The 26406-nt window shown below is 50.1% G+C and overlaps 36 non-coding genes and 5 pseudogenes across 36 annotated transcripts; 15 read left to right on the forward strand and 26 right to left on the reverse strand.

Moving 5' to 3' along the window:
- The first annotated feature begins 362 nt into the window (after nt 1–362).
- Nucleotides 363–526, forward strand: LOC135017205 (U1 spliceosomal RNA). The gene has a single exon (XR_010215063.1). It is a non-coding gene; the product is annotated as a U1 spliceosomal RNA (small nuclear RNA).
- A 152-nt stretch (nt 527–678) lies between these two features.
- Nucleotides 679–841, forward strand: LOC135017191 (U1 spliceosomal RNA). The gene has a single exon (XR_010215052.1). It is a non-coding gene; the product is annotated as a U1 spliceosomal RNA (small nuclear RNA).
- Nucleotides 842–1515: 674 nt separating this feature from the next.
- LOC135017177 (U1 spliceosomal RNA) lies at nt 1516–1679 on the forward strand. The gene has a single exon (XR_010215038.1). It is a non-coding gene; the product is annotated as a U1 spliceosomal RNA (small nuclear RNA).
- A 152-nt stretch (nt 1680–1831) lies between these two features.
- Nucleotides 1832–1994, forward strand: LOC135017192 (U1 spliceosomal RNA). The gene has a single exon (XR_010215053.1). It is a non-coding gene; the product is annotated as a U1 spliceosomal RNA (small nuclear RNA).
- Nucleotides 1995–2668: 674 nt separating this feature from the next.
- Nucleotides 2669–2832, forward strand: LOC135017213 (U1 spliceosomal RNA). Its single transcript, XR_010215068.1, has one exon. It is a non-coding gene; the product is annotated as a U1 spliceosomal RNA (small nuclear RNA).
- A 152-nt stretch (nt 2833–2984) lies between these two features.
- LOC135017202 (U1 spliceosomal RNA) lies at nt 2985–3120 on the forward strand (annotated as a pseudogene).
- A 701-nt stretch (nt 3121–3821) lies between these two features.
- LOC135017186 (U1 spliceosomal RNA) lies at nt 3822–3985 on the forward strand. The gene has a single exon (XR_010215046.1). It is a non-coding gene; the product is annotated as a U1 spliceosomal RNA (small nuclear RNA).
- Nucleotides 3986–4137: 152 nt separating this feature from the next.
- On the forward strand, nt 4138–4300 carry LOC135017211 (U1 spliceosomal RNA). Its single transcript, XR_010215066.1, has one exon. It is a non-coding gene; the product is annotated as a U1 spliceosomal RNA (small nuclear RNA).
- A 674-nt stretch (nt 4301–4974) lies between these two features.
- On the forward strand, nt 4975–5138 carry LOC135017184 (U1 spliceosomal RNA). Its single transcript, XR_010215044.1, has one exon. It is a non-coding gene; the product is annotated as a U1 spliceosomal RNA (small nuclear RNA).
- Nucleotides 5139–5289: 151 nt separating this feature from the next.
- On the forward strand, nt 5290–5452 carry LOC135017188 (U1 spliceosomal RNA). Its single transcript, XR_010215048.1, has one exon. It is a non-coding gene; the product is annotated as a U1 spliceosomal RNA (small nuclear RNA).
- A 673-nt stretch (nt 5453–6125) lies between these two features.
- LOC135017178 (U1 spliceosomal RNA) lies at nt 6126–6289 on the forward strand. The gene has a single exon (XR_010215039.1). It is a non-coding gene; the product is annotated as a U1 spliceosomal RNA (small nuclear RNA).
- A 152-nt stretch (nt 6290–6441) lies between these two features.
- LOC135017208 (U1 spliceosomal RNA) lies at nt 6442–6604 on the forward strand. Its single transcript, XR_010215064.1, has one exon. It is a non-coding gene; the product is annotated as a U1 spliceosomal RNA (small nuclear RNA).
- A 673-nt stretch (nt 6605–7277) lies between these two features.
- LOC135017175 (U1 spliceosomal RNA) lies at nt 7278–7441 on the forward strand. The gene has a single exon (XR_010215036.1). It is a non-coding gene; the product is annotated as a U1 spliceosomal RNA (small nuclear RNA).
- A 152-nt stretch (nt 7442–7593) lies between these two features.
- Nucleotides 7594–7729, forward strand: LOC135017206 (U1 spliceosomal RNA; annotated as a pseudogene).
- Nucleotides 7730–8584: 855 nt separating this feature from the next.
- LOC135017189 (U1 spliceosomal RNA) lies at nt 8585–8747 on the reverse strand. The gene has a single exon (XR_010215050.1). It is a non-coding gene; the product is annotated as a U1 spliceosomal RNA (small nuclear RNA).
- Nucleotides 8748–9215: 468 nt separating this feature from the next.
- On the forward strand, nt 9216–9378 carry LOC135017199 (U1 spliceosomal RNA). Its single transcript, XR_010215060.1, has one exon. It is a non-coding gene; the product is annotated as a U1 spliceosomal RNA (small nuclear RNA).
- Nucleotides 9379–10206: 828 nt separating this feature from the next.
- LOC135017197 (U1 spliceosomal RNA) lies at nt 10207–10369 on the reverse strand. The gene has a single exon (XR_010215058.1). It is a non-coding gene; the product is annotated as a U1 spliceosomal RNA (small nuclear RNA).
- A 152-nt stretch (nt 10370–10521) lies between these two features.
- LOC135017171 (U1 spliceosomal RNA) lies at nt 10522–10685 on the reverse strand. The gene has a single exon (XR_010215032.1). It is a non-coding gene; the product is annotated as a U1 spliceosomal RNA (small nuclear RNA).
- A 927-nt stretch (nt 10686–11612) lies between these two features.
- LOC135017207 (U1 spliceosomal RNA) lies at nt 11613–11748 on the reverse strand (annotated as a pseudogene).
- A 152-nt stretch (nt 11749–11900) lies between these two features.
- Nucleotides 11901–12064, reverse strand: LOC135017176 (U1 spliceosomal RNA). Its single transcript, XR_010215037.1, has one exon. It is a non-coding gene; the product is annotated as a U1 spliceosomal RNA (small nuclear RNA).
- Nucleotides 12065–12738: 674 nt separating this feature from the next.
- Nucleotides 12739–12901, reverse strand: LOC135017210 (U1 spliceosomal RNA). The gene has a single exon (XR_010215065.1). It is a non-coding gene; the product is annotated as a U1 spliceosomal RNA (small nuclear RNA).
- Nucleotides 12902–13053: 152 nt separating this feature from the next.
- Nucleotides 13054–13217, reverse strand: LOC135017179 (U1 spliceosomal RNA). The gene has a single exon (XR_010215040.1). It is a non-coding gene; the product is annotated as a U1 spliceosomal RNA (small nuclear RNA).
- A 674-nt stretch (nt 13218–13891) lies between these two features.
- LOC135017190 (U1 spliceosomal RNA) lies at nt 13892–14054 on the reverse strand. The gene has a single exon (XR_010215051.1). It is a non-coding gene; the product is annotated as a U1 spliceosomal RNA (small nuclear RNA).
- A 151-nt stretch (nt 14055–14205) lies between these two features.
- LOC135017185 (U1 spliceosomal RNA) lies at nt 14206–14369 on the reverse strand. Its single transcript, XR_010215045.1, has one exon. It is a non-coding gene; the product is annotated as a U1 spliceosomal RNA (small nuclear RNA).
- Nucleotides 14370–15043: 674 nt separating this feature from the next.
- On the reverse strand, nt 15044–15206 carry LOC135017200 (U1 spliceosomal RNA). Its single transcript, XR_010215061.1, has one exon. It is a non-coding gene; the product is annotated as a U1 spliceosomal RNA (small nuclear RNA).
- A 152-nt stretch (nt 15207–15358) lies between these two features.
- On the reverse strand, nt 15359–15522 carry LOC135017187 (U1 spliceosomal RNA). The gene has a single exon (XR_010215047.1). It is a non-coding gene; the product is annotated as a U1 spliceosomal RNA (small nuclear RNA).
- A 701-nt stretch (nt 15523–16223) lies between these two features.
- Nucleotides 16224–16359, reverse strand: LOC135017203 (U1 spliceosomal RNA; annotated as a pseudogene).
- A 152-nt stretch (nt 16360–16511) lies between these two features.
- On the reverse strand, nt 16512–16675 carry LOC135017172 (U1 spliceosomal RNA). Its single transcript, XR_010215033.1, has one exon. It is a non-coding gene; the product is annotated as a U1 spliceosomal RNA (small nuclear RNA).
- A 674-nt stretch (nt 16676–17349) lies between these two features.
- On the reverse strand, nt 17350–17512 carry LOC135017198 (U1 spliceosomal RNA). Its single transcript, XR_010215059.1, has one exon. It is a non-coding gene; the product is annotated as a U1 spliceosomal RNA (small nuclear RNA).
- Nucleotides 17513–17664: 152 nt separating this feature from the next.
- Nucleotides 17665–17828, reverse strand: LOC135017180 (U1 spliceosomal RNA). Its single transcript, XR_010215041.1, has one exon. It is a non-coding gene; the product is annotated as a U1 spliceosomal RNA (small nuclear RNA).
- A 674-nt stretch (nt 17829–18502) lies between these two features.
- Nucleotides 18503–18665, reverse strand: LOC135017193 (U1 spliceosomal RNA). The gene has a single exon (XR_010215054.1). It is a non-coding gene; the product is annotated as a U1 spliceosomal RNA (small nuclear RNA).
- Nucleotides 18666–18817: 152 nt separating this feature from the next.
- LOC135017173 (U1 spliceosomal RNA) lies at nt 18818–18981 on the reverse strand. Its single transcript, XR_010215034.1, has one exon. It is a non-coding gene; the product is annotated as a U1 spliceosomal RNA (small nuclear RNA).
- Nucleotides 18982–21405: 2424 nt separating this feature from the next.
- Nucleotides 21406–21569, reverse strand: LOC135017212 (U1 spliceosomal RNA). The gene has a single exon (XR_010215067.1). It is a non-coding gene; the product is annotated as a U1 spliceosomal RNA (small nuclear RNA).
- Nucleotides 21570–21721: 152 nt separating this feature from the next.
- On the reverse strand, nt 21722–21885 carry LOC135017194 (U1 spliceosomal RNA). The gene has a single exon (XR_010215055.1). It is a non-coding gene; the product is annotated as a U1 spliceosomal RNA (small nuclear RNA).
- A 670-nt stretch (nt 21886–22555) lies between these two features.
- On the reverse strand, nt 22556–22719 carry LOC135017201 (U1 spliceosomal RNA). Its single transcript, XR_010215062.1, has one exon. It is a non-coding gene; the product is annotated as a U1 spliceosomal RNA (small nuclear RNA).
- Nucleotides 22720–23554: 835 nt separating this feature from the next.
- LOC135017204 (U1 spliceosomal RNA) lies at nt 23555–23690 on the reverse strand (annotated as a pseudogene).
- A 152-nt stretch (nt 23691–23842) lies between these two features.
- On the reverse strand, nt 23843–24006 carry LOC135017174 (U1 spliceosomal RNA). Its single transcript, XR_010215035.1, has one exon. It is a non-coding gene; the product is annotated as a U1 spliceosomal RNA (small nuclear RNA).
- Nucleotides 24007–24680: 674 nt separating this feature from the next.
- LOC135017195 (U1 spliceosomal RNA) lies at nt 24681–24843 on the reverse strand. The gene has a single exon (XR_010215056.1). It is a non-coding gene; the product is annotated as a U1 spliceosomal RNA (small nuclear RNA).
- Nucleotides 24844–24995: 152 nt separating this feature from the next.
- LOC135017181 (U1 spliceosomal RNA) lies at nt 24996–25159 on the reverse strand. The gene has a single exon (XR_010215042.1). It is a non-coding gene; the product is annotated as a U1 spliceosomal RNA (small nuclear RNA).
- Nucleotides 25160–25833: 674 nt separating this feature from the next.
- LOC135017196 (U1 spliceosomal RNA) lies at nt 25834–25996 on the reverse strand. The gene has a single exon (XR_010215057.1). It is a non-coding gene; the product is annotated as a U1 spliceosomal RNA (small nuclear RNA).
- Nucleotides 25997–26148: 152 nt separating this feature from the next.
- On the reverse strand, nt 26149–26312 carry LOC135017182 (U1 spliceosomal RNA). Its single transcript, XR_010215043.1, has one exon. It is a non-coding gene; the product is annotated as a U1 spliceosomal RNA (small nuclear RNA).
- Between the last annotated feature and the right edge of the window lie 94 nt (nt 26313–26406).

Raw genomic sequence — 26406 nt, forward strand, 5'->3', positions numbered from 1 at the left:
CTAGGGGTCATCCAAGCACTGCAAAAGGCCGCCATGCCCTGCATGCCCCTTTTCTCTTTTCATATGCAGATGAGGGTTCCAGTCAACTTTGGCCCACTGCTTGGATAACATCACCGTATGCAAATCCGTCTGCTGCAGACCTTCCCCAAGGAGTGCTTGTATAAGTTGTTGCATATGGTTTGATATTTGATGGTGCTTCAGTATTAGGCAGCCTTCCGCCCTCCCATGTTCATCTGAAAAGATGTGGTCTCCCTGCAGTTGTTGTCCCCAGATGAGAGTTCCCTTGTGCTGCCTCAGTTGAATCTCCTTTACTTGACAGAGATGTGCCTGAGCAGCGGCCCTCACCAGCCCTATCCCAAATCATACTTATTTTGCATAGGAGATACCATGGTCATGAAGATTGTTCTCCCAGGGTGAGGTTCATTCATTGCATTCTGGGTATGCTGACCCCTGTGATTTTCCCAAATGTGGGAAACTCGACTGCATTATTTGTGGTAGTGGGGGACTGTGTTTGTGCTTTCCTCTGGTCAGCTCTGGTAAAAGTCAGATTTCTTTGTCTCAGATCTTCCTCTAGCCTTGTTCTTCTTTCGAGAGTTCCCTTGTGCTGCCTCAGTTGGATCTCTTTCACTTGACAGGGGGGTGCCCGAACAGCGACCCTCCCCAGCTCTAGCCCAACTCCTACTTACCTGCCAGGTGAGATACTATGATCATGAAGGTGCTTCTCCCAGGGCAAGGCTCACCCATTGCACTCTGGGTGTGCTGCCCCTGCGATTTCCCCAAATGTGGGAAACTTGACTGCATAATTTGTGTTTCCCCTGGTCGGCTCTCGTATAATTCAGATCTCTTTGTCTCAGGTCTCTCTCCAGCCTAGTTTGCTGTCTGTTTCCACTTCTCTTTTCTTCAACCGCTCCCTTCTATACCCTTGTGCACTATCCTGACTTCTCCTCCCGTCTGCTTACTTTGTGCCTTCCAATGCACAATGCAAACTACAGGTAGTGCTGCAGGGCCCACACCCTTTTACTTGCCTTACAGAGCAGCTCTGGAGCTGTTACAGTGCCCAGCTGCTGCAAGAAATCAGCTTGAATGCTTCAGGGGATGGGGCATGGCCAACATGAGCCCCACACCAAAGGAGGGTGGAGGTGTTTAATGCGAACTAGGGGTCATCCAAGCACCGCAAAAGGCCGCCATGCCCTGCACGCCCCTTTTCTCTTTTCATATGCAGATGAGGGTTGAAGCCAACTTTGACCCACTGCTTGGATGACATCACCGTATGCAAATCCGTCTTCTGCAGAACTTCCCCCAGGAATGCTTGCACTAGTTGTTGCATTTGGTTTGTTGTTTGGGGGTGCTTCAGTATTAGGCAGCCTTCTGCCCTCCCATGTTCATCTGAAAATATGTGTTCTCCCTGCAGTTGTTGTCCCCAGATGAGAGTTCCCTTGTGCTGCCTCAGTTGAATCTCCTTTACTTGACAGAGATGTGCATGAGCAGCGGCCCTCCCCAGCCCTATTCCAAATCATACTTATTTTGCATAGGAGATACCATGGTCATGAAGATTGTTCTCCCAGGGTGAGGTTCATTCATTGCATTTTGGGTATGCTGACCCCTGTGATTTCCCCAAATGTGGGAAACTTGACTGCATTATTTGTGGTAGTGGGGGACTGTGTTTGTGCTTTCCTCTGGTCAGCTCTGGTAAAAGTCAGATTTCTTTGTCTCAGATTTTCCTCTAGCCTTGTTCTTCTTTCGAGAGTTCCATTGTGCTGCCTCAGTTGGATCTCCTTCACTTGACAGGGGGGTACCCGAGCAGCGACCCTCCCCAGCTCTAGCCCAACTCCTACTTACCTGCCAGGTGAGATACTATGATCATGAAGGTGCTTCTCCCAGGGCAAGGCTCACCCATTGCACTCTGGGTGTGCTGCCCCTGCGATTTCCCCAAATGTGGGAAACTTGACTGCATAATTTGTGTTTCCCCTGGTCGGCTCTCGTATAATTCAGATCTCTTTGTCTCAGGTCTCTCTCCAGCCTAGTTTGCTGTCTGTTTCCACTTCTCTTTTCTTCAGCCGCTCCCTTCTATACCCTTGTGCACTATCCTGACTTCTCCTCCCGTCTGCTTACTTTGTGCCTTCCAATGCACAATGCAAACTAAAGGTAGTGCTGCAGGGCCCACACCCTTTTACTTGCCTTACAGAGCAGCTCTGGAGCTGTTACAGTGCCCAGCTGCTGCAAGAAATCAGCTTGAATGCTTCAGGGGATGGGGCATGGCCAACATGAGCCCCACACCAAAGGAGGGGGGAGGTGTTTAATGCGAACTAGGGGTCATCCAAGCACTGCAAAAGGCCGCCATGCCCTGCATGCCCCTTTTCTCTTTTCATATGCAGATGAGGGTTCCAGTCAACTTTGGCCCACTGCTTGGATAACATCACCGTATGCAAATCCGTCTGCTGCAGACCTTCCCCCAGGAGTGCTTGTACTAGTTGTTGCATATGGTTTGATATTTGATGGTGCTTCAGTATTAGGCAGCCTTCCGCCCTCCCATGTTCATCTGAAAAGATGTGGTCTCCCTGCAGTTGTTGTCCCCAGATGAGAGTTCACTTGTGCTGCCTCAGTTGAATCTCCTTTACTTGACAGAGATGTGCCTGAGCAGCTGCCCTCACCAGCCCTATCCCAAATCATACTTATTTTGCATAGGAGATACCATGGTCATGAAGATTGTTCTCCCAGGGTGAGGTTCATTCATTGCATTCTGGGTATGCTGACCCCTGTGATTTTCCCAAATGTGGGAAACTCGACTGCATTATTTGTGGTAGTGGGGGACTGTGTTTGTGCTTTCCTCTGGTCAGCTCTGGTAAAAGTCAGATTTCTTTGTCTCAGATCTTCCTCTAGCCTTGTTCTTCTTTCGAGAGTTCCCTGGTGCTGCCTCAGTTGGATCTCCTTCACTTCACAGGGGGGAACCCGAGCAGCGACCCTCCCCAGCTCTAGCCCAACTCCTACTTACCTGCCAGGTGAGATACTATGATCATGAAGGTGCTTCTCCCAGGGCAAGGCTCAACCATTGCACTCTGGGTGTGCTGCTCCTGCGATTTCCCCAAATGTGGGAAACTTGACTGCATAATTTGTGTTTCCCCTCGTCGGCTCTCGTATAATTCAGATCTCTTTGTCTCAGGTCTCTCTCCAGCCTAGTTTGCTGTCTGTTTCCACTTCTCTTTTCTTCAGCCGCTCCCTTCTATACCCTTGTGCACTATCCTGACTTCTCCTCCCGTCTGCTTACTTTGTGCCTTCCAATGCACAATGCAAACTACAGGTAGTGCTGCAGGGCCCACACCCTTTTACTTGCCTTACAGAGCAGCTCTGGAGCTGTTACAGTGCCCAGCTGCTGCAAGAAATCAGCTTGAATGCTTCAGGGGCTGGGGCATAGCCAACATGAGCCCCACACCAAAGGAGGGTGGAGGTGTTTAATGCAAACTAGGGGTCAGCCAAGCGCCGCAAAAGGCCACCATGCCCTGCACGCCCCTTTTCTCTTTTCATATGCAGACGAGGGTTGAAGCCAACTTTGACCCACTGCTTGGATGACATCACCATATGCAAATCCATCTGCGGCAGGCCTTCCCCCAGGAATGCTTGCACTAGTTGTTGCATTTGGTTTGTTGTTTGGGGGTGCTTCAGTATTAGGCAGCCTTCTGCCCTCCCATGTTCATCTGAAAATATATGTTCTCCCTGCAGTTGTTGTCCCAAGATGAGAGTTCCCTTGTGCTGCCTCAGTTGAATCTCCTTTACTTGACAGAGATGTGCATGAGCAGCGGCCCTCCCCAGCCCTATTCCAAATCATACTTATTTTGCATAGGAGATACCATGGTCATGAAGATTTTTCTCCCAGGGTGAGGTTCATTCATTGCATTTTGGGTATGCTGACCCCTGTGATTTCCCCAAATGTGGGAAACTTGACTGCATTATTTGTGGTAGTGGGAGACTGTGTTTGTGCTTTCCTCTGGTCAGCTCTGGTAAAAGTCAGATTTCTTTGTCTCAGATTTTCCTTTAGCCTTGTTCTTTTTTCGAGAGTTCCCTTGTGCTGCCTCAGTTGGATCTCCTTCACTTTACAGGGGGGTACCCGAGCAGCGACCCTCCCCAGCTCTAGCCCAACTCCTACTTACCTGCCAGGTGAGATACTATGATCATGAAGGTGCTTCTCCCAGGTCAAGGCTCACCCATTGTACTCTGGGTGTGCTGCTCCTGTGATTTCCCCAAATGTGGGAAACTTGACTGCATAATTTGTGTTTCCCCTGGTCGGCTCTCGTATAATTCAGATCTCTTTGTCTCAGGTCTCTCTCCAGCCTAGTTTGCTGTCTGTTTCCACTTCTCTTTTCTTCAGCCGCTCCCTTCTATACCCTTGTGCACTATCCTGACTTCTCCTCCCGTTTGCTTACTTTGTGCCTTCCAATGCACAATGCAAACTACAGGTAGTGCTGCAGGGCCCACACCCTTTTACTTGCCTTACAGAGCAGCTCTGGAGCTGTTACAGTGCCCAGCTGCTGCAAGAAATCAGCTTGAATGCTTCAGGGGATGGGGCATGGCCAACATGAGCCCCACACCAAAGGAGGGTGGAGGTGTTTAATGCGAACTAGGGGTCATCCAAGCACCGCAAAAGGCCGCCATGCCCTGCACGCCCCTTTTCTCTTTTCATATGCAGATGAGGGTTGAAGCCAACTTTGACCCACTGCTTGGATGACATCACCGTATGCAAATCCGTCTTCTGCAGAACTTCCCCCAGGAATGCTTGCACTAGTTGTTGCATTTGGTTTGTTGTTTGGGGGTGCTTCAGTATTAGGCAGCCTTCTGCCCTCCCATGTTCATCTGAAAATATGTGTTCTCCCTGCAGTTGTTGTCCCCAGATGAGAGTTCCCTTGTGCTGCCTCAGTTGAATCTCCTTTACTTGACAGAGATGTGCCTGAGCAGCGGCCCTCCCCAGCTCTATCCCAAATCATACTTATTTTGCATAGGAGATACCATGGTCATGAAGATTATTCTCCCAGGGTGAGGTTCATTCATTGCATTATGGGTATGCTGACCCCTGTGATTTCCCCAAATGTGGGAAACTCGACTGCTTTATTTGTGGTAGTGGGGGACTGTGTTTGTGTTTTCCTCTGGTCAGCTCTGGTAAAAGTCAGATTTCTTTGTTCAGATCTTCCTCTAGCCTTGTTCTTCTTTTGAGAGTTCCCTTGTGCTGCCTCAGTTGGATCTCCTTCACTTGACAGGGGGGTGCCCAAGCAGAGACCCTCCCCAGCTCTAGCCCAACTCCTACTTACCTGCCAGGTGAGATACTATGATCATGAAGGTGCTTCTCCCAGGGCAAGGCTCACCCATTGCACTCTGGGTGTGCTGCCCCTGCGATTTCCCCAAATGTGGGAAACTTGACTGCATAATTTGTGTTTCCCCTGGTCGGCTCTCGTGTAATTCAGATCTCTTTGTCTCAGGTCTCTCTCCAACCTAGTTTGCTGTCTGTTTCCACTTCTCTTTTCTACAGCCGCTCCCTTCTATACCCTTGTGCACTATCCTGACTTCTCCTCCCGTCTGCTTACTTTGTGCCTTCCAATGCACAATGCAAACTACAGGTAGTGCTGCAGGGCCCACACCCTTTTACTTGCCTTACAGAGCAGCTCTGGAGATGTTACAGTGCCCAGCTGCTGCAAGAAATCAGCTTGAATGCTTCAGGGGATGGGGCATGGCCAACATGAGCCCCACACCAAAGGAGGGTGGAGGTGTTTAATGCGAACTAGGGGTCATCCAAGCACCGCAAAAGGCCGCCATGCCCTGCATGCTCCTTTTCTCTTTTCATATGCAGATGAGGGTTGAAGCCAACTTTGACCCACTGCTTGGATGACATCACCGTATGCAAATCCGTCTTCTGCAGAACTTCCCCAGGAATGCTTGCACTAGTTGTTGCATTTGGTTTGTTGTTTGGGGGTGCTTCAGTATTAGGCAGCCTTCTGCCCTCCCATGTTCATCTGAAAATATGTGTTCTCCCTGCAGTTGTTGTCCCCAGATGAGAGTTCCCTTGTGCTGCCTCAGTTGAATCTCCTTTACTTGACAGAGATGTGCATGAGCAGCGGCCCTCCCCAGCCCTTTTCCAAATCATACTTATTTTGCATAGGAGATACCATGGTCATGAAGATTGTTCTCCCAGGGTGAGGTTCATTCATTGCATTTTGGGTATGCTGACCCCTGTGATTTCCCCAAATGTGGGAAACTTGACTGCATTATTTGTGGTAGTGGGGGACTGTGTTTGTGCTTTCCTCTGGTCAGCTCTGGTAAAAGTCAGATTTCTTTGTCTCAGATTTTCCTCTAGCCTTGTTCTTCTTTCGAGAGTTCCCTTGTGCTGCCTCAGTTGGATCTCCTTCAGTTTACAGGGGGGTACCCGAGCAGCGATCCTCCCCAGCTCTAGCCCAACTCCTACTTACCTGCCAGGTGAGATACTATGATCATGAAGGTGCTTCTCCCAGGGCAAGGCTCACCCATTGCACTCTAGGTGTGCTGCTCCTGCGATTTCCCCAAATGTGGGAAACTTGACTGCATAATTTGTGTTTCCCCTGGTCGGCTCTCGTATAATTCAGATCTCTTTGTCTCAGGTCTCTCTCCAGCCTAGTTTGCTGTCTGTTTCCACTTCTCTTTTCTTGAGCCGCTCCCTTCTATGCCCTTGCGCACTATCCTGACTTCTCCTCCTGTCTGCTTACTTTGTGCCTTCCAACGCACAATGCGAACTACAGGTAGTGCTGCAGGGCCCACACCCTTTTACTTGCCTTACAGAGCAGCTCTGGAGCTGTTACAGTGCCCAGCTGCTGCAAGAAATCAGCTTGAATGCTTCAGGGGCTGGGGCATAGCCAACATGAGCCCCACACCAAAGGAGGGTGGAGGTGTTTAATGCAAACTAGGGGTCAGCCAAGTGCCGCAAAAGGCCACCATGCCCTGCACGCCCCTTTTCTCTTTTCATATGCAGACGAGGGTTGAAGCCAACTTTGACCCACTGCTTGGATGACATCACCATATGCAAATCCATCTGGGCAGGCCTTCCCCCAGGAATGCTTGCACTAGTTGTTGCATTTGGTTTGTTGTTTGGGGGTGCTTCAGTATTAGGCAGCTTTCTGCCCTCCCATGTTCATCTGAAAATATATGTTCTCCCTGCAGTTGTTGTCCCCAGATGAGAGTTCCCTTGTGCTGCCTCAGTTGAATCTCCTTTACTTGACAGAGATGTGCATGAGCAGCGGCCCTCCCCAGCCCTATTCCAAATCATACTTATTTTGCATAGGAGATACCATGGTCATGAAGATTTTTCTCCCAGGGTGAGGTTCATTCATTGCATTTTGGGTATGCTGACCCCTGTGATTTCCCCAAATGTGGGAAACTCAACTGCATTATTTGTGGTAGTGGGGGACTGTGTTTGTGCTTTCCTCTGGTCAGCTCTAGTAAAAGTCAGATTTCTTTGTCTCACATTTTCCTCTAGCCTTGTTCTTCTTTCAAGAGTTCCCTTGTGCTGCCTTTGTTGGATCTCCTTCACTTTACAGGGGGGTACCCGAGCAGCGACCCTCCCCAGCTCTAGCCCAACTCCTACTTACCTGCCAGGTGAGATACTATGATCATTAAGGTGCTTCTCCCAGGGCAAGGCTCACCCATTGTACTCTGGGTGTGCTGCTCCTGCGATTTCCCCAAATGTGGGAAACTTGACTGCATAATTTGTGTTTCCCCTCGTCGGCTCTCGTATAATTCAGATCTCTTTGTCTCAGGTCTCTCTCCAGCCTAGTTTGCTGTCTGTTTCCACTTCTCTTTTCTTCAGCCGCTCCCTTCTATACCCTTGTGCACTATCCTGACTTCTCCTCCCGTCTGCTTACTTTGTGCCTTCCAATGCACAATGCAAACTACAGGTAGTGCTGCAGGGCCCACACCCTTTTACTTGCCTTACAGAGCAGCTCTGGAGCTGTTACAGTGCCCAGCTGCTGCAAGAAATCAGCTTGAATGCTTCAGGGGCTGGGGCATAGCCAACATCAGCCCCACACCGAAGGAGGGTGGAGGTGTTTAATGCAAACTAGGGGTCAGTCAAGCGCCGCAAAAGGCCACCATGCCCTGCACGCCCCTTTTCTGTTTTCATATGCAGATGAGGGTTGAAGCCAACTTTGACCCACTGCTTGGATGACATCACCATATGCAAATCCATCTGCGGCAGGCCTTCCCCCAGGAATGCTTGCACTAGTTGTTGCATTTGGTTTGTTGTTTGGGGGTGCTTCAGTATTAGGCAGCCTTCTGCTGCACCCTGCTTTGGTGTGGGGCTCATGTTGGCCATGCCCCATCCCCTGAAGCTTTCAAGCAGATTTCTTGCAGCAGCTGGGCACTGTAACAGCTCAAGAGCTGCTCTGTAAGGCAAGTAAAAGGGTGTGGGCCCTGCAGCACTACCTGTAGTTTGCATTGTGCATTGGAAGGCACAAAGTAAGCAGACGGGAGGAGAAGTCTGGATAGTGCACAAGGGTATAGAAGGGAGCGGCTGAAGAAAAGAGAAGTGGAAACAGACAGCAAACTAGGCTGGAGAGAGATCTGAGACAAAGAGATCTGAATTATACGATAGCCGACCAGGGGAAACACAAATTATGCAGTCAAGTTTCCCACATTTGGGGAAATCGCAGGGGCAGCACACCCAGAGTGCAATGGGTGAGCCTTGCCCTGGGAGAAGCACCTTCATGATCATAGTATCTCACCTGGCAGGTAAGTATGAGTTGGGCTAGAGCTGGGGAGGGTCGCTGCTCGAGCACCCCCCTGTTAAGTGAAGGAGATCCAACTGAGGCAGCACAAGGGAACTCTCAAAAGAAGAACAAGGCTAGAGGAAGATCTGAAACAAAGAAATCTGACTTTTACCAGAGCTGACCAGAAGAAAACACAAACACAGTCCCCCACTACCACAAATAAAGCAGTCGAGGTGAGGTTCATTCATTGCATTTTGGGTATGCTGACCCCTGTGATTTCCCCAAATGTGGGAAACTCGACTGCTTTATTTGTGGTAGTGGGGGACTGTGTTTGTGTTTTCTTCTGGTCAGCTCTGGTAAAAGTCAGATTTCTTTGTTTCAGATCTTCCTCTAGCCTTGTTCTTCTTTTGAGAGTTCCCTTGTGCTGCCTCAGTTGGATCTCCTTCACTTAACAGGGGGGTGCCCGAGCAGCGACCCTCCCCAGCTCTAGCCCAACTCCTACTTACCTGCCAGGTGAGATACTATGATCATGAAGGTGCTTCTCCCAGGGCAAGGCTCACCCATTGCACTCTGGGTGTGCAGCCCCTGCGATTTCCCCAAATGTGGGAAACTTGACTGCATAATTTGTGTTTCCCCTGGTCGGCTCTCGTATAATTCAGATCTCTTTGTCTCAGATCTCTCTCCAGCCTAGTTTGCTGTCTGTTTCCACTTCTCTTTTCTTCAGCCGCTCCCTTCTATACCCTTGTGCACTATCCTGACTTCTCCTCCCGTCTGCTTACTTTGTGCCTTCCAATGCACAATGCAAACTACAGGTAGTGCTGCAGGGCCCACACCCTTTTACTTGCCTTACAGAGCAGCTCTGGAGCTGTTACAGTGCCCAGCTGCTGCAAGAAATCTGCTTGAATGCTTCAGGGGATGGGACATGGCCAACATGAGCCCCACACCAAAGGAGGGTGGAGCAGAAGGCTGACTAATACTGAAGCACCCCCAAACAACAAACCAAATGCAACAACTAGTGCAAGCATTCCTGGGGGAAGGCCTGCCGCAGATGGATTTGCATATGGTGATGTCATCCAAGCAGTGGGTCAAAGTTGGCTTCAACCCTCGTCTGCATATGAAAACAGAAAAGGGGCGTGCAGGGCATGGTGGCCTTTTGCGGCGCTTGACCGACCCCTAGTTTGCATTAAACACCTCCACCCTCCTTCGGTGTGGGGCTCATGTTGGCTATGCCCCAGCCCCTGAAGCATTCAAGCTGATTTCTTGCAGCAGCTGGGCACTTTAACAGCTCCAGAGCTGCTCTGTAAGGCAAGTAAAAGGGTGTGGGCCCTGCAGCACTACCTGTAGTTTGCATTGTGCATTGGAAGGCACAAAGTAAGCAGACGGGAGGAGAAGTCAGGATAGTGCACAAGGGTATAGAAGGGAGCGGCTGAAGAAAAGAGAAGTGGAAACAGACAGCAAACTAGGCTGGAGAGAGACCTGAGACAAAGAGATCTGAATTATACGAGAGCCGACCAGGGGAAACACAAATTATGCAGTCAAGTTTCCCACATTTGGGGAAATCGCAGGAGCAGCACACCCAGAGTGCAATGGGTGAGCCTTGCCCTGGGAGAAGCACCTTCATGATCATAGTATCTCACCTGGCAGGTAAGTAGGAGTTGGGCTAGAGCTGGGGAGGGTCGCTGCTCGGGTACCCCCCTGTCAAGTGAAGGAGATCCAACTGAGGCAGCACAAGGGAACTCTCGAAAGAAGAACAAGGCAAGAGGAAAATCTGAGACAAAGAAATCTGACTTTTACCAGAGCTGACCAGAGGAAAGCACAAACACAGTCCCCCACTACCACAAATAATGCAGTTGAGTTTCCCACATTTGGGGAAATCACAGGGGTCAGCATACCCAAAATGCAATGAATGAACCTCACCCTGGGAGAACAATCTTCATGACCATGGTATCTCCTATGCAAAATAAGTATGATTTGGAATAGGGCTGGGGAGGGCCGCTGCTCATGCACATCTCTGTCAAGTAAAGGAGATTCAACTGAGGCAGCACAAGGGAACTCTCATCTGGGGACAACAACTGCAGGGAGAACACATATTTTCTGATGAACATGTGAGGGCAGAAGGCTGCCTAATACTGAAGCACCCCCAAACAACAAACCAAATGCAACAACTAGTGCAAGCATTCCTGGGGGAAGGCCTGCAGCAGATGGATTTGCATATGGTGATGTCATCCAAGCAGTGGGTCAAAGTTGGCTTCAACCCTCGTCTGCATATGAAAAGAGAAAAGGGGCGTGCAGGGCATGGCGGCCTTTTGCAGCGCTTGGATGCAGCAGCAGGGTGCAGCAGAAGGCTGCCTAATACTGAAGCACCCCCAAACAACAAACCAAATGCAACAACTAGTGCAAGCATTCCTGGGGGAAGGCCTGCCGCAGATGGATTTGCATATGGTGATGTCATCCAAGCAGTGGGTCAAAGTTGGCTTCAACCCTCATCTGCATATGAAAACAGAAAAGGGGCGTGCAGGGCATGGTGGCCTTTTGCGGCGCTTGACTGACCCCTAGTTTGCATTAAACACCTCCACCCTCCTTCGGTGTGGGGCTGATGTTGGCTATGCCCCAGCCCCTGAAGCATTCAAGCTGATTTCTTGCAGCAGCTGGGCACTGTAACAGCTCCAGAGCTGCTCTGTAAGGCAAGTAAAAGGGTGTGGGCCCTGCAGCACTACCTGTAGTTTGCATTGTGCATTGGAAGGCACAAAGTAAGCAGACGGGTGGAGAAGTCAGGATAGTGCACAAGGGTATAGAAGGGAGCGGCTGAAGAAAAGAGAAGTGGAAACAGACAGCAAACTAGGCTGGAGAGAGACCTGAGACAAAGAGATCTGAATTATACGAGAGCCGACGAGGGGAAACACAAATTATGCAGTCAAGTTTCCCACATTTGGGGAAATCGCAGGAGCAGCACACCCAGAGTACAATGGGTGAGCCTTGCCCTGGGAGAAGCACCTTAATGATCATAGTATCTCACCTGGCAGGTAAGTAGGAGTTGGGCTAGAGCTGGGGAGGGTCGCTGCTCGGGTACCCCCCTGTAAAGTGAAGGAGATCCAACAAAGGCAGCACAAGGGAACTCTCGAAAGAAGAACAAGGCTAGAGGAAAATGTGAGACAAAGAAATCTGACTTTTACTAGAGCTGACCAGAGGAAAGCACAAACACAGTCCCCCACTACCACAAATAATGCAGTTGAGTTTCCCACATTTGGGGAAATCACAGGGGTCAGCATACCCAAAATGCAATGAATGAACCTCACCCTGGGAGAAAAATCTTCATGACCATGGTATCTCCTATGCAAAATAAGTATGATTTGGAATAGGGCTGGGGAGGGCCGCTGCTCATGCACATCTCTGTCAAGTAAAGGAGATTCAACTGAGGCAGCACAAGGGAACTCTCATCTGGGGACAACAACTGCAGGGAGAACATATATTTTCAGATGAACATGGGAGGGCAGAAAGCTGCCTAATACTGAAGCACCCCCAAACAACAAACCAAATGCAACAACTAGTGCAAGCATTCCTGGGGGAAGGCCTGCCGCAGATGGATTTGCATATGGTGATGTCATCCAAGCAGTGGGTCAAAGTTGGCTTCAACCCTCGTCTGCATATGAAAAGAGAAAAGGGGCGTGCAGGGCATGGTGGCCTTTTGCGGCACTTGGCTGACCCCTAGTTTGCATTAAACACCTCCAACCTCCTTTGGTGTGGGGCTCATGTTGGCTATGCCCCAGCCCCTGAAGCATTCAAGCTGATTTCTTGCAGCAGCTGGGCACTGTAACAGCTCCAGAGCTGCTCTGTAAGGCAAGTAAAAGGGTGTGGGCCCTGCAGCACTACCTGTAGTTCGCATTGTGCGTTGGAAGGCACAAAGTAAGCAGACAGGAGGAGAAGTCAGGATAGTGCGCAAGGGCATAGAAGGGAGCGGCTCAAGAAAAGAGAAGTGGAAACAGACAGCAAACTAGGCTGGAGAGAGACCTGAGACAAAGAGATCTGAATTATACGAGAGCCGACCAGGGGAAACACAAATTATGCAGTCAAGTTTCCCACATTTGGGGAAATCGCAGGAGCAGCACACCTAGAGTGCAATGGGTGAGCCTTGCCCTGGGAGAAGCACCTTCATGATCATAGTATCTCACCTGGCAGGTAAGTAGGAGTTGGGCTAGAGCTGGGGAGGATCGCTGCTCGGGTACCCCCCTGTAAACTGAAGGAGATCCAACTGAGGCAGCACAAGGGAACTCTCGAAAGAAGAACAAGGCTAGAGAAAAATCTGAGACAAAGAAATCTGACTTTTACCAGAGCTGACCAGAGGAAAGCACAAACACAGTCCCCCACTACCACAAATAATGCAGTCAAGTTTCCCACATTTGGGGAAATCACAGGGGTCAGCATACCCAAAATGCAATGAATGAACCTCACCCTGGGAGAACAATCTTCATGACCATGGTATCTCCTATGCAAAATAAGTATGATTTGGAATAGGGCTGGGGAGGGCCGCTGCTCATGCACATCTCTGTCAAGTAAAGGAGATTCAACTGAGGCAGCACAAGGGAACTCTCATCTGGGGACAACAACTGCAGGGAGAACACATATTTTCAGATGAACATGGGAGGGCAGAAGGCTGCCTAATACTGAAGCACCCCCAAACAACAAACCAAATGCAACAACTAGTGCAAGCATTCCTGGGGGAAGTTCTGCAGAAGACGGATTTGCATACGGTGATGTCATCCAAGCAGTGGGTCAAAGTTGGCTTCAACCCTCATCTGCATATGAAAAGAGAAAAGGAGCGTGCAGGGCATGGCGGCCTTTTGCGGTGCTTGGATGACCCCTAGTTCGCATTAAACACCTCCACCCTCCTTTGGTGTGGGGCTCATGTTGGCCATGCCCCATCCCCTGAAGCATTCAAGCTGATTTCTTGCAGCAGCTGGGCACTGTAACATCTCCAGAGCTGCTCTGTAAGGCAAGTAAAAGGGTGTGGGCCCTGCAGCACTACCTGTAGTTTGCATTGTGCATTGGAAGGCACAAAGTAAGCAGACGGGAGGAGAAGTCAGGATAGTGCACAAGGGTATAGAAGGGAGCGGCTGAAGAAAAGAGAAGTGGAAACAGACAGCAAACTAGGTTGGAGAGAGACCTGAGACAAAGAGATCTGAATTACACGAGAGCCGACCAGGGGAAACACAAATTATGCAGTCAAGTTTCCCACATTTGGGGAAATCGCAGGGGCAGCACACCCAGAGTGCAATGGGTGAGCCTTGCCCTGGGAGAAGCACCTTCATGATCATAGTATCTCACCTGGTAGGTAAGTAGGAGTTGGGCTAGAGCTGGGGAGGGTCTCTGCTTGGGCACCCCCCTGTCAAGTGAAGGAGATCCAACTGAGGCAGCACAAGGGAACTCTCGAAAGAAGAACAAGGCTAGAGGAAGATCTGAACAAAGAAATCTGACTTTTACCAGAGCTGACCAGAGGAAAACACAAACACAGTCCCCCACTACCACAAATAAAGCAGTCGAGTTTCCCACATTTGGGGAAATCACAGGGGTCAGCATACCCATAATGCAATGAATGAACCTCACCCTGGGAGAATAATCTTCATGACCATGGTATCTCCTATGCAAAATAAGTATGATTTGGGATAGAGCTGGGGAGGGCCGCTGCTCAGGCACATCTCTGTCAAGTAAAGGAGATTCAACTGAGGCAGCACAATGGAACTCTCATCTGGGGACAACAACTGCAGGGAGAACACATATTTTCAGATGAACATGGGAGGGCAGAAGGCTGCCTAATACTGAAGCACCCCCAAACAACAAACCAAATGCAACAACTAGTGCAAGCATTCCTGGGGGAAGTTCTGCAGAAGACGGATTTGCATACGGTGATGTCATCCAAGCAGTGGGTCAAAGTTGGCTTCAACCCTCATCTGCATATGAAAAGAGAAAAGGGGCGTGCAGGGCATGGCGGCCTTTTGCGGTGCTTGGATGACCCCTAGTTCGCATTAAACACCTCCACCCTCCTTTGGTGTGGGGCTCATGTTGGCCATGCCCCATCCCCTGAAGCATTCAAGCTGATTTCTTGCAGCAGCTGGGCACTGTAACAGCTCAAGAGCTGCTCTGTAAGGCAAGTAAAAGGGTGTGGGCCCTGCAGCACTACCTGTAGTTTGCATTGTGCATTGGAAGGCACAAAGTAAGCAGACGGGAGGAGAAGTCAGGATAGTGCACAAGGGTATAAAAGGGAGCGGCTGAAGAAAAGAGAAGTGGAAACAGACAGCAAACTAGGCTGGAGAGAGACCTGAGACAAAGAGATCTGAATTATACGAGAGCCGACCAGGGGAAACACAAATTATGCAGTCAAGTTTCCCACATTTGGGGAAATCGCAGGAGCAGCACACCCAGAGTACAATGGGTGAGCCTTGCCCTGGGAGAAGCACCTTCATGATCATAGTATCTCACCTGGCAGGTAAGTAGGAGTTGGGCTAGAGCTGGGGAGGGTCGCTGCTCGGGTACCCCCCTGTAAAGTGAAGGAGATCCAACTGAGGCAGCACAAGGGAACTCTCGAAAAAAGAACAAGGCTAAAGGAAAATCTGAGACAAAGAAATCTGACTTTTACCAGAGCTGACCAGAGGAAAGCACAAACACAGTCTCCCACTACCACAAATAATGCAGTCAAGTTTCCCACATTTGGGGAAATCACAGGGGTCAGCATACCCAAAATGCAATGAATGAACCTCACCCTGGGAGAAAAATCTTCATGACCATGGTATCTCCTATGCAAAATAAGTATGATTTGGAATAGGGCTGGGGAGGGCCGCTGCTCATGCACATCTCTGTCAAGTAAAGGAGATTCAACTGAGGCAGCACAAGGGAACTCTCATCTTGGGACAACAACTGCAGGGAGAACATATATTTTCAGATGAACATGGGAGGGCAGAAGGCTGCCTAATACTGAAGCACCCCCAAACAACAAACCAAATGCAACAACTAGTGCAAGCATTCCTGGGGGAAGGCCTGCCGCAGATGGATTTGCATATGGTGATGTCATCCAAGCAGTGGGTCAAAGTTGGCTTCAACCCTCGTCTGCATATGAAAAGAGAAAAGGGGCGTGCAGGGCATGGTGGCCTTTTGCGGCGCTTGGCTGACCCCTAGTTTGCATTAAACACCTCCACCCTCCTTTGGTGTGGGGCTCATGTTGGCTATGCCCCAGCCCCTGAAGCATTCAAGCTGATTTCTTGCAGCAGCTGGGCACTGTAACAGCTCCAGAGCTGCTCTGTAAGGCAAGTAAAAGGGTGTGGGCCCTGCAGCACTACCTGTAGTTTGCATTGTGCATTGGAAGGCACAAAGTAAGCAGACGGGAGGAGAAGTCAGGATAGTGCACAAGGGTATAGAAGGGAGCGGCTGAAGAAAAGAGAAGTGGAAACAGACAGCAAACTAGGCTGGAGAGAGACCTGAGACAAAGAGATCTGAATTATACGAGAGCCGACGAGGGGAAACACAAATTATGCAGTCAAGTTTCCCACATTTGGGGAAATCGCAGGAGCAGCACACCCAGAGTGCAATGGTTGAGCCTTGCCCTGGGAGAAGCACCTTCATGATCATAGTATCTCACCTGGCAGGTAAGTAGGAGTTGGGCTAGAGCTGGGGAGGGTCGCTGCTCGGGTTCCCCCCTGTGAAGTGAAGGAGATCCAACTGAGGCAGCACCAGGGAACTCTCGAAAGAAGAACAAGGCTAGAGGAAGATCTGAGACAAAGAAATCTGACTTTTACCAGAGCTGACCAGAGGAAAGCACAAACACAGTCCCCCACTACCACAAATAATGCAGTCGAGTTTCCCACATTTGGGAAAATCACAGGGGTCAGCATACCCAGAATGCAATGAATGAACCTCACCCTGGGAGAACAATCTTCATGACCATGGTATCTCCTATGCAAAATAAGTATGATTTGGGATAGGGCTGGTGAGGGCAGCTGCTCAGGCACATCTCTGTCAAGTAAAGGAGATTCAACTGAGGCAGCACAAGTGAACTCTCATCTGGGGACAACAACTGCAGGGAGACCACATCTTTTCAGATGAACATGGGAGGGCGGAAGGCTGCCTAATACTGAAGCACCATCAAATATCAAACCATATGCAACAACTAGTACAAGCACTCCTGGGGGAAGGTCTGCAGCAGACGGATTTGCATACGGTGATGTTATCCAAGCAGTGGGCCAAAGTTGACTGGAACCCTCATCTGCATATGAAAAGAGAAAAGGGGCATGCAGGGCATGGCGGCCTTTCGCAGTGCTTGGATGACCCCTAGTTCGCATTAAACACCTCCCCCCTCCTTTGGTGTGGGGCTCATGTTGGCCATGCCCCATCCCCTGAAGCATTCAAGCTGATTTCTTGCAGCAGCTGGGCACTGTAACAGCTCCAGAGCTGCTCTGTAAGGCAAGTAAAAGGGTGTGGGCCCTGCAGCACTACCTGTAGTTTGCATTGTGCATTGGAAGGCACAAAGTAAGCAGACGGGAGGAGAAGTCAGGATAGTGCACAAGGGTATAGAAGGGAGCGGCTGAAGAAAAGAGAAGTGGAAACAGACAGCAAACTAGGCTGGAGAGAGACCTGAGACAAATAGATCTGAATTATACGAGAGCCGACCAGGGGAAACACAAATTATGCAGTCAAGTTCCCCACATTTGGGGAAATCGCAGGGGCAGCACACCCAGAGTGCAATGGGTGAGCCTTGCCCTGGGAGAAGCACCTTCATGATCATAGTATCTCACCTGGCAGGTAAGTAGGAGTTGGGCTAGAGCTGGGGAGGGTCGCTGCTCGGGTACCCCCCTGTCAAGTGAAGGAGATCCAACTGAGGCAGCACAATGGAACTCTCGAAAGAAGAACAAGGCTAGAGGAAAATCTGAGACAAAGAAATCTTACTTTTACCAGAGCTGACCAGAGGAAAGCACAAACACAGTCCCCCACTACCACAAATAATGCAGTCAAGTTTCCCACATTTGGGGAAATCACAGGGGTCAGCATACCCAAAATGCAATGAATGAACCTCACCCTGGGAGAACAATCTTCATGACCATGGTATCTCCTATGCAAAATAAGTATGATTTGGAATAGGGCTGGGGAGGGCCGCTGCTCATGCACATCTCTGTCAAGTAAAGGAGATTCAACTGAGGCAGCACAAGGGAACTCTCATCTGGGGACAACAACTGCAGGGAGAACACATATTTTCAGATGAACATGGGAGGGCAGAAGGCTGCCTAATACTGAAGCACCCCCAAACAACAAACCAAATGCAACAACTAGTGCAAGCATTCCTGGGGGAAGTTCTGCAGAAGACGGATTTGCATACGGTGATGTCATCCAAGCAGTGGGTCAAAGTTGGCTTCAACCCTCATCTGCATATGAAAAGAGAAAAGGGGCGTGCAGGGCATGGCGGCCTTTTGCGGTGCTTGGATGACCCCTAGTTCGCATTAAACACCTCCACCCTCCTTTGGTGTGGGGCTCATGTTGGCCATGCCCCATCCCCTGAAGCATTCAAGCTGATTTCTTGCAGCAGCTGGGCACTGTAACAGCTCCAGAGCTGCTCTGTAAGGCAAGTAAAAGGGTGTGGGCCCTGCAGCACTACCTGTAGTTTGCATTGTGCATTGGAAGGCACAAAGTAAGCAGACGGGAGGAGAAGTCAGGATAGTGCACAAGGGTATAGAAGGGAGCAGTTGAAGAAAAGAGAAGTGGAAACAGACAGCAAACTAGGCTGGAGAGAGACCTGAGACAAAGAGATCTGAATTATACGAGAGCCGACCAGGGGAAACACAAATTATGCAGTCAAGTTTCCCACATTTGGGGAAATCGCAGGGGCAGCACACCCAGAGTGCAATGGGTGAGCCTTGCCCTGGGAGAAGCACCTTCATGATCATAGTATCTCACCTGGCAGGTAAGTAGGAGTTGGGCTAGAGCTGGGGAGGGTCGCTGTTCGGGCACCCCCCTGTCAAGTGAAAGAGATCCAACTGAGGCAGCACAAGGGAACTCTCGAAAGAAGAACAAGGCTAGAGGAAGATCTGAGACAAAGAAATCTGACTTTTACCAGAGCTGACCAGAGGAAAGCACAAACACAGTCCCCCACTACCACAAATAATGCAGTCGAGTTTCCCACATTTGGGAAAATCACAGGGGTCAGCATACCCAGAATGCAATGAATGAACCTCACCCTGGGAGAACAATCTTCATGACCATGGTATCTCCTATGCAAAATAAGTATGATTTGGGATAGGGCTGGTGAGGGCCGCTGCTCAGGCACATCTCTGTCAAGTAAAGGAGATTCAACTGAGGCAGCACAAGGGAACTCTCATCTGGGGACAACAACTGCAGGGAGACCACATCTTTTCAGATGAACATGGGAGGGCGGAAGGCTGCCTAATACTGAAGCACCATCAAATATCAAACCATATGCAACAACTAGTACAAGCACTCCTTGGGGAAGGTCTGCAGCAGACGGATTTGCATACGGTGATGTTATCCAAGCAGTGGGCCAAAGTTGACTGGAACCCTCATCTGCATATGAAAAGAGAAAAGGGGCATGCAGGGCATGGCGGCCTTTTGCAGTGCTTGGATGACCCCTAGTTCGCATTAAACACCCCCACCCTCCTTTGGTGTGGGGCTCATGTTGGCCATGCCCCATCTCCTGAAGCATTCAAGCTGATTTCTTGCAGCAGCTGGGCACTGTAACAGCTCCAGAGCTGTTCTGTAAGGCAAGTAAAAGGGTGTGGGCCCTGCAGCACCACCTGTTGTTCGCATTGTGCGTTGGAAGGCACAAATTAAGCAGACGGGAGGAGAAGTCAGGATAGTGCGCAAGGGCATACTTTTCTCTTAGTCCGGGGGCAAGGCTTCAAAATGGGGTCTGCAACGGAGGAGACACAGGGGGCGTGGTCACAGCAGCTTTTCTCTACAACCTGCACCAGCAGGAGCCTACACCATTTTTTATGATCACGCTGAACTGCAGTGCGACTGCAATTACAGCATGGTCAAGAAGGGAGGCGTCATGCTGGGTGGCCATGCCCTGTCACTGTGCAGGAGCCAGCACAGCTCACACACTAGTCCCCGGGTGCAGCCCCCAACCCCCGGGACACCCGGAGCAACAAAATGTAGATTCAGGCCACCAGGCCACGCCCCTACCTATGAAACCATGCCTCCTTTTTACCATTGCGCTGTTTATCTGCGCGCACTGCATTACAATCTCCCTCGCCACCTTTCTGGGTGTCACCAGTGATAGTGACACCTCTGCCATGCTTGTAGCAGCTGGTCCTAAGATCTACGCCTCAAGCCCTGAGTGTTTGCCCTTGTGACTTGTTGATCATCATAGCGAAGCAGATGCTTACAGAAAACTGCAGGGGCTTAGATTGAAAATAAAAAAATTGATGGGTATAAGGTAGAGAGGAGCGGGTTCGGTTCTCCGAGAACCGAATTCCCCACGAACTCCACGTGGTTTACACTGGTCCGAGGCAGGCTCGGTTGTTCCCGCCTGACTCGGAAAACCTGAACAAGGGAAAATGTCATCATCCCGCTGTCGGATTCTTGCGAGATTCGGATTCCATATAAAGAGCTGCGCGTTGCTGCCATTTTTACTCGTGCATTGAAGAGAGAGCGGAGAGGACGTGGCTATGTTCTCTCAGTGGAAATCTCAATATCAGTGCTCAGTATCAGTGGTTACTTATTGCTGCTCAGTAATACTAGTAGTGTGTCTCTCCTGCTCAGTGTCAGTTCTCAGTAGTATCCTCATCAGTGCTCAGTATCACTGCTCATTGTCTTGTGCTGCATTGTGGTGCTCAGCATACTACAGTACATTACTAATAGTCCAGTGCTGCATCTTGCTGCTCAGTGTCAGTTCTAGTATCCTCATCAGTGCTCACTATCACTGCTCATTGCATTGTGGTGTTCTGTATACTACAGTAACATAGTAATATAGTATATATAGAGGAGCGGGTTCGGTTCTCCGAGAACCGAATTCCCGACGAACTCCACGTGGTTTACACTGGTCCGTGGCAGGCTCGGTTGTTCCCGCCTGACTCGGAAAACCTGAACAAGGGAAAATGTCATCATCCCGCTGTCAGATTCTCGCGAGATTCGGATTCCATATAAAGAGCTGCGCGTTGCCGCCATTTTTACTCGTGCATTGAAGAGAGAGCGGAGAGGACGTGGCTATGTTCTCTCAGTGGAAATCTCAATATCAGTGCCCAGTATCAGTGGTTACTTATTGCTGCTCAGTAATACTAGTAGTGTGTCTCTCCTGCTCAGTGTCAGTTCTCAGTAGTATCCTCATCAGTGCTCAGTATCACTGCTCATTGTCTTGTGCTGCATTGTGGTGCTCAGCATACAACAGTACATTACTAATAGTCCAGTGCTGCATCTTGCTGCTCATGTTGGCTATGCCCCAGCCCCTGAAGCATTCAAGCTGATTTCTTGCAGCAGCTGGGCACTGTAACAGCTCCAGAGCTGCTCTGTAAGGCAAGTAAAAGGGTGTTGGCCCTGCAGCACTACCTGTAGTTTGCATTGTGCGTTGGAAGGCACAAAGTAAGCAGACAGGAGAAGTCAGGAGAGTGCACAAGGGCATAGAAGGCAGGGGCTCAAGAAAAGAGAAGTGGAAACAGACAGCAAACTAGGCTGGAGAGAGACCTGAGACAAAGAGATCTGAATTATACGAGTAGCCGACCAGAGGAAACACAAATTATGCAGTCAAGTGTCCCACATTTGGGGAAATCGTAGGAGCAGCACACCCAGAGTGCAATGGGTGAGCCTTGCCCTGGTAGAAGCACCTTCCTGATCATAGTATCTCACTTGGCAGGTAAGTAGGAGTTGGGCTTGAGCTGGGGAGGGTCGCTGCTCGGGCACCCCCCTGTCAAGTGAAGGAGATCCAACTGAGGCAGCACAAGGAAACTCTCAAAAAAAGAACAAGGCTAGAGGAAGATCTGAGACAAAGAAATCTGACTTTTACCAGAGCTGACCAGAGGAAAGCACAAACACAGTCCCCCACTACCACAAATAATGCAGTCGAGTTTCCCACATTTGGGGAAATCACAGGGGTCAGCATACCCAGAATGCAATGAATGAACCTCACCCTGGGAGAACAATCTTCATGACCATGGTATCTCCTATGCAAAATAAGTATGATTTGGGATAGGGCTGGGGAGGGCCGCTGCTCAGGCACATCTCTTTCAAGTAAAGGAGATTCAACTGAGGCAGCACAAGGGTACTCTCATCTGGGGACAACAACTGCAGGGAGAACACATATTTTCAGATGAACATGGGAGAGCTGAAGGCTGCCTAATACTGAAGCACCCCAAACAACAAACCAAATGCAACAACTAGTACAAGCATTCCTGGGGGAAGGTCTGCAGAAGACGGATTTGCATACGGTGATGTCATCCAAGCAGTGGGCCAAAGTTGGCTGGAACCCTCATCTGCATATGAAAAGAGAAAAGGGGTATGCAGGGCATGGCGGCCTTTTGCGGCGCTTGGATGACCCTTAGTTCGCATTAAACACCTCCACCCTCCGTCGGTGTGGGGCTCATGTTGGCTATGCCCCAGCCCCTGAAGCATTCAAGCTGATTTCTTGCAGCAGCTGGGCACTGTAACAGCTCCAGAGCTGCTCTGAAAGGCAAGTAAAAGGGTGTGGGCCCTGCAGCACTACCTGTAGTTTGCATTGTGCGTTGGAAGGCACAAAGTAAGCAGACAGGAGAAGTCAGGAGAGTGCACAAGGGCATAGAAGGCAGCGGCTCAAGAAAAGAGAAGTGGAAACAGACAGCAAACTAGGCTGGAGAGAGACCTGAGACAAAGAGATCTGAATTATACGAGTAGCCGACTAGAGGAAACACAAATTATGCAGTCAAGTGTCCCACATTTGGGGAAATCGTAGGAGCAGCACACCCAGAGTGCAATGGGTGAGCCTTGCCCTGGGAGAAGCACCTTCCTGATCATAGTATCTCACCTGGCAGGTAAGTAGGAGTTGGGCTAGAGATGAGGAGGGTCGCTGCTCGGGCACCCCCCTGTCAAGTGAAGTTCTGCAGAAGACGGATTTGCATACGGTGATGTCATCCAAGCAGTGGGTCAAAGTTGGCTTCAACCCTCATCTGCATATGAAAAGAGAAAAGGGGCGTGCAGGGCATGGCGGCCTTTTGCGGTGCTTGGATGACCCCTAGTTCGCATTAAACACCTCCACCCTCCTTTGGTGTGGGGCTCATGTTGGCCATGCCCCATCCCCTGAAGATGAACATGGGAGGGCAGAAGGCTGCCTAATACTGAAGCACCCCCAAACAACAAACCAAATGCAACAACTAGTGCAAGCATTCCTGGGGGAAGGCCTGCCGCAGATGGATTTGCATATGGTGATGTCATCCAAGCAGTGGGTCAAAGTTGGCTTCAACCCTCGTCTGCATATGAAAAGAGAAAAGGGGCGTGCAGGGCATGGTGGCCTTTTGCGGCGCTTGGCTGACCCCTAGTTTGCATTAAACACCTCCACCCTCCTTTGGTGTGGGGCTCATGTTGGCTATGCCCCAGCCCCTGAAGCATTCAAGCTAATTTCTTGCAGCAGCTGGGCACTGTAACAGCTCCAGAGCTGCTCTGTAAGGCAAGTAAAAGGGTGTGGGCCCTGCAGCACTACCTGTAGTTTGCATTGTGCATTGGAAGGCACAAAGTAAGCAGACGGGAGGAGAAGTCAGGATAGTGCACAAGGGTATAGAAGGGAGCGGCTGAAGAAAAGAGAAGTGGAAACAGACAGCAAACTAGGCTGGAGAGAGACCTGAGACAAAGAGATCTGAATTATACGAGAGCCGACGAGGGGAAACACAAATTATGCAGTCAAGTTTCCCACATTTGGGGAAATCGCAGGAGCAGCACACCCAGAGTGCAATGGTTGAGCCTTGCCCTGGGAGAAGCACCTTCATGATCATAGTATCTCACCTGGCAGGTAAGTAGGAGTTGGGCTAGAGCTGGGGAGGGTCGCTGCTCGGGTTCCCCCCTGTGAAGTGAAGGAGATCCAACTGAGGCAGCACCAGGGAACTCTCGAAAGAAGAACAAGGCTAGAGGAAGATCTGAGACAAAGAAATCTGACTTTTACCAGAGCTGACCAGAGGAAAGCACAAACACAGTCCCCCACTACCACAAATAATGCAGTCGAGTTTCCCACATTTGGGAAAATCACAGGGGTCAGCATACCCAGAATGCAATGAATGAACCTCACCCTGGGAGAACAATCTTCATGACCATGGTATCTCCTATGCAAAATAAGTATGATTTGGGATAGGGCTGGTGAGGGCAGCTGCTCAGGCACATCTCTGTCAAGTAAAGGAGATTCAACTGAGGCAGCACAAGTGAACTCTCATCTGGGGACAACAACTGCAGGGAGACCACATCTTTTCAGATGAACATGGGAGGGCGGAAGGCTGCCTAATACTGAAGCACCATCAAATATCAAACCATATGCAACAACTAGTACAAGCACTCCTGGGGGAAGGTCTGCAGCAGACGGATTTGCATACGGTGATGTTATCCAAGCAGTGGGCCAAAGTTGACTGGAACCCTCATCTGCATATGAAAAGAGAAAAGGGGCATGCAGGGCATGGCGGCCTTTTGCAGTGCTTGGATGACCCCTAGTTCGCATTAAACACCTCCCCCCTCCTTTGGTGTGGGGCTCATGTTGGCCATGCCCCATCCCCTGAAGCATTCAAGCTGATTTCTTGCAGCAGCTGGGCACTGTAACAGCTCCAGAGCTGCTCTGTAAGGCAAGTAAAAGGGTGTGGGCCCTGCAGCACTACCTGTAGTTTGCATTGTGCATTGGAAGGCACAAAGTAAGCAGACGGGAGGAGAAGTCAGGATAGTGCACAAGGGTATAGAAGGGAGCGGCTGAAGAAAAGAGAAGTGGAAACAGACAGCAAACTAGGCTGGAGAGAGACCTGAGACAAATAGATCTGAATTATACGAGAGCCGACCAGGGGAAACACAAATTATGCAGTCAAGTTTCCCACATTTGGGGAAATCGCAGGGGCAGCACACCCAGAGTGCAATGGGTGAGCCTTGCCCTGGGAGAAGCACCTTCATGATCATAGTATCTCACCTGGCAGGTAAGTAGGAGTTGGGCTAGAGCTGGGGAGGGTCGCTGCTCGGGTACCCCCCTGTCAAGTGAAGGAGATCCAACTGAGGCAGCACAATGGAACTCTCGAAAGAAGAACAAGGCTAGAGGAAAATCTGAGACAAAGAAATCTGACTTTTACCAGAGCTGACCAGAGGAAAGCACAAACACAGTCCCCCACTACCACAAATAATGCAGTCAAGTTTCCCACATTTGGGGAAATCACAGGGGTCAGCATACCCAAAATGCAATGAATGAACCTCACCCTGGGAGAACAATCTTCATGACCATGGTATCTCCTATGCAAAATAAGTATGATTTGGAATAGGGCTGGGGAGGGCCGCTGCTCATGCACATCTCTGTCAAGTAAAGGAGATTCAACTGAGGCAGCACAAGGGAACTCTCATCTGGGGACAACAACTGCAGGGAGAACACATATTTTCAGATGAACATGGGAGGGCAGAAGGCTGCCTAATACTGAAGCACCCCCAAACAACAAACCAAATGCAACAACTAGTGCAAGCATTCCTGGGGGAAGTTCTGCAGAAGACGGATTTGCATACGGTGATGTCATCCAAGCAGTGGGTCAAAGTTGGCTTCAACCCTCATCTGCATTTGAAAAGAGAAAAGGGGCGTGCAGGGCATGGCGGCCTTTTGCGGTGCTTGGATGACCCCTAGTTCGCATTAAACACCTCCACCCTCCTTTGGTGTGGGGCTCATGTTGGCCATGCCCCATCCCCTGAAGCATTCAAGCTGATTTCTTGCAGCAGCTGGGCACTGTAACAGCTCCAGAGCTGCTCTGTAAGGCAAGTAAAAGGGTGTGGGCCCTGCAGCACTACCTGTAGTTTGCATTGTGCATTGGAAGGCACAAAGTAAGCAGACGGGAGGAGAAGTCAGGATAGTGCACAAGGGTATAGAAGGGAGCGGCTGAAGAAAAGAGAAGTGGAAACAGACAGCAAACTAGGCTGGAGAGAGACCTGAGACAAATAGATCTGAATTATACGAGAGCCGACCAGGGGAAACACAAATTATGCAGTCAAGTTTCCCACATTTGGGGAAATCGCAGGGGCAGCACACCCAGAGTGCAATGGGTGAGCCTTGCCCTGGGAGAAGCACCTTCATGATCATAGTATCTCACCTGGCAGGTAAGTAGGAGTTGGGCTAGAGCTGGGGAGGGTCGCTGCTCGGGTACCCCCCTGTCAAGTGAAGGAGATCCAACTGAGGCAGCACAATGGAACTCTCGAAAGAAGAACAAGGCTAGAGGAAAATCTGAGACAAAGAAATCTGACTTTTACCAGAGCTGACCAGAGGAAAGCACAAACACAGTCCCCCACTACCACAAATAATGCAGTCGAGTTTCCCACATTTGGGGAAATCACAGGGGTCAGCATACCCAAAATGCAATGAATGAACCTCACCCTGGGAGAACAATCTTCATGACCATGGTATCTCCTATGCAAAATAAGTATGATTTGGAATAGGGCTGGGGAGGGCCGCTGCTCATGCACATCTCTGTCAAGTAAAGGAGATTCAACTGAGGCAGCACAAGGGAACTCTCATCTG

This window comes from Pseudophryne corroboree, unplaced genomic scaffold (genome assembly GCF_028390025.1).
Source record: "Pseudophryne corroboree isolate aPseCor3 unplaced genomic scaffold, aPseCor3.hap2 scaffold_3124, whole genome shotgun sequence".
In the NCBI taxonomy this organism is placed as follows: domain Eukaryota; kingdom Metazoa; phylum Chordata; class Amphibia; order Anura; family Myobatrachidae; genus Pseudophryne; species Pseudophryne corroboree.